We start from the raw sequence: 3,473 nt of genomic DNA, 5'->3' as shown, positions 1-3,473 counted from the left end.
TGACCAGAACTGTACACAGTACTCCAGCTGTGGCCTAACTAGCGTTTTATACAGATCCGTCATAACCTCCCTGCTCTTATATTCTATGCCTCGGCTAATAAAGGCAAGTATCCCATATGCCATCCTAATCACCTTATCCACCTGTGCTGCTGCCTTCAGTGATCTATGGACAAGCACCTCATGGTCCCTCTGACCCTCTGTACTCCCGAGGGTCCTACCATCCATCGTATATTCCATTGACTTGTTAGACCTCCCAAAGTGCATCACCTCATACTTCTCAGGATTAAACTCCATTTGCCACAGCTCCGCCCATCTTACGAGCCCTTCTATATCATCTTCAATCTAAGGCTTTCCTCCTCACTATTTACGACACCACCAATTTTCGTGCCGTCTGCGAAGTTACTGACAATACCTCCTATATTCACATCTAAATCATTAATGTACACTACAAACAGTAAGGGTCCCAGCACCGTTCCCTGCGGTATATCACTGGTCACAGGCCTCCATTCGCAAAAACAACCCTCTCCCATCACCCTCTGCCTCCTGCCACTAATCCAATTATTAATCCAATTTGCCAAAGTAAAGTGAGTGTTGGTCCTCTAGAGAGTGAGAATGGTGAGCTAATAGTAGATTAGAAAGAAATGGTGGATGCAATGAACAAATATTTTGCCTCTGTTTTCACTATAGAGGATACCAAAAACACTCCGGCAATAGCTGTAAATCAGGAGGTGGAAGGAAGAGAAGAACTTGGTGAAATCACAATCACCAAGGAAGCAGTACTGACCAAATTGATGGAGCTGCCGGCGGACAAGTCCCCGGGTCCTGATGGGCTTCATCCTAAGGTTAAAATAGGTGGCTAATGAGGTAGGAGATGCATTGGTGTTAATTTTTCAAAATTCTCTAGATTCTGGAAAGGCTCCATCAGACTGGAAATTAGCAAATATATCCCCTCTATTCAAGAAGCAGGGGAGGCAGAAAACAGGTAACTATAGGCCAGTTAGCTTGATGTCTGTCATGGGGAAGGTGTTAGAATCAATCAGTAAGGAGGTTGTAGCTGGGCACTTAGAAAAATTCAAGGTAATCAGGAATAGTCAGCATGGCTTTGGGAAAGGGAAAACATATTTAACCAATTTGTTGGAGTTCTTTGAAGGAGTGACATGTGCCATGGATAAGGGGGAGCCTGTTGATGTACATTACTTGGATTTCCAGAAGGTATTTGACAAGGTGCTGCACAAAAGGCTATTGCGCAACATAGGAGCTCATGGTGTAGGGGGTATAATATTAGCATGGATAGAAGATTGGCTGGCTGGCAGAAAACAGAGAGTATGCACAAATGGGTCCTTTTCTGATTGGCAGGACGTGACGAGTGGAGTCCTGCAGGGGTCTGTACTGGGGCCTCAACATTTTACAATTTATATCAATGACTTAGATGAGGGGAGCGATGGCATGGTAGCTAAATTTGCAGATGACACAAAGATGGATAGGAAAGTATGTTGTGAAGGGGACATAAGGAGGTTGCAGAACGAGATAGATGGGTTGAGTGAGTGGGAAAAAATCTGGCAGATGAAGTATAATGTGGGAAAATGTGAAGTTGTTCACTATGGCAGGAAGAATAAAAAAGCAGAGTATTACTTAATTGGAGAACCACTACAGAATTCCGAGGTGCAGAGGGATCTAGGTGTTCTAGTGCATGAGTCACAAAAAGTTAGTATGCAGGTACAGCAAGTAATAAAGAAGGCTAATGGAATGCTATCCTTTATGATGAGAGGAATTGAAACTAAAAGTAAGGATGTTATGCTTCAGTTATACAGGGCATTGGTGAGACCACATCTCGAATACTGTATGCAGTTTTGGTCTCTTTATTTAAGGAAGGATGTAAAATGCGTTGGAGGCAGTTCAGAGTAGGTTTACTGGATTGATACGTGGAATGAGTGGGTTGTCTTATGAGGAAAGATTGGACAGACTGGGCTTGTTTTCACTGGAGTTTAGAAGAGTGAGGGGAGACTTGATTGAAGTTTATAAAATCCTGAACGGTCTTGACAAGGTGGAAGTGGAAGGGATGTTTCCTCTTGTGGGTGAGTCTAGAACTAGGAGGGAATGCTTTAAAATTAGGGGCCGTCCTTCTGGACAGAGATGAGGAGAACTTTTTTCTCTCAGAGGGTTGTGTGACTTGGGAACTCTCTGCCGTGGAAGATGGTGGAGGCGGGGTCATTGAATATTTTTAAGGCAGAGGTAGATAGATTCTTATTAGGCAAGGGAATCAAGGGTTATCGGGGGTAGATGGGAGTGTGGAATTCGAAACACAAACAGATTAGCCATGATCTTATTAAATGGCAGAGCAGGCTTGAGGGGCTGAATGGCTGACTTCTGCTCCTAATTCGTATGTTCGTGTGTTTGTAAGGTTGGGAAATAAATATTACAGGGTACACAATATTTCGGAAAGACAGACAGAATAGCAAAGGAGAAAGGGTAGCCCTGATGGTAAAGGATGACATAAGGGCATTAGTGAGAAAGGATCTGGCCTCAGGAGATCATGAAGTAGAATCATTATAGGTGGAAATAAGGAATAGAAAAAATCTGAAAAAAAACTGGTGGGTGTAGTTTATTATTGGACCTTGTAACAAAGGCAATATAATAATTGTGGGGGACTTTCATCTTCATATAGACTGGGACAATGAAATTGGCACGAGCGGTCTAGAGGATGGGTTTGTAAAATGTTTCCGGGACAGTTTCTTGGAGCAATTAGTTGTGGAGCCAATTGGGGATAAAGATATCTTAGATCTAGCATTGTGTAATGAAGCAGGGTTAACAAGTAATATCATAGTAAAAGATCCACTGGGAAACAGTGATCATAATACCATTGAATTCCACGTTAAGCTTGAAAGTGACATGCTCCAATCACAAACAAGAATCTTAACCTTAAACAAAGCCAATTATGTAGGCATGAGGGGAGAACTGGCTAAGGTAAATTGGGTAAATAGACTAAAAGGTATGGTGGTAAATGAACAGTGGGAAACATTTAAAGAAACAATTCAAAATATTCAACAAAAATACATTCTTGAGTATTGCTGAAAATAGAGACATGTTGTCGAAGCTTTTCATCTTGCACTCATCAGGACAATCTGCAAGAATACCAATGTAAGGGAAAACAATGACTTTATACTGTATGAGAAGAGAGTGCTGATTGGTTGGCAAGTGAACTCTGGTTGGTACAGGTGTTGCCAGTTTACGTTGACTGACAGTTAACTGCAAAGCTTAACCTTGCACAGGTTAAGTGAGTGGGCAACAAGATGGCAGATGGAATATAATGTATGAAATGTGAAGTTATAAACTTTGGTCATAAGAATAGAAAAGCCGAATATTTTTTCAAAGGTGTGCAACTTGTAAGTGTCGATGTTCAAAGAGACTTGGGTCTGCTTGTAGAAGGAATGCAGAAAGTTAACATGAAGGTACAGCAAGCAATTAGGAAGGCA

Source organism: Heterodontus francisci, chromosome 1 (assembly GCF_036365525.1).
Source record: "Heterodontus francisci isolate sHetFra1 chromosome 1, sHetFra1.hap1, whole genome shotgun sequence".
NCBI classification, from domain to species: Eukaryota; Metazoa; Chordata; class Chondrichthyes; order Heterodontiformes; family Heterodontidae; genus Heterodontus; species Heterodontus francisci.
This window is presented reverse-complemented; position numbering follows the sequence as displayed.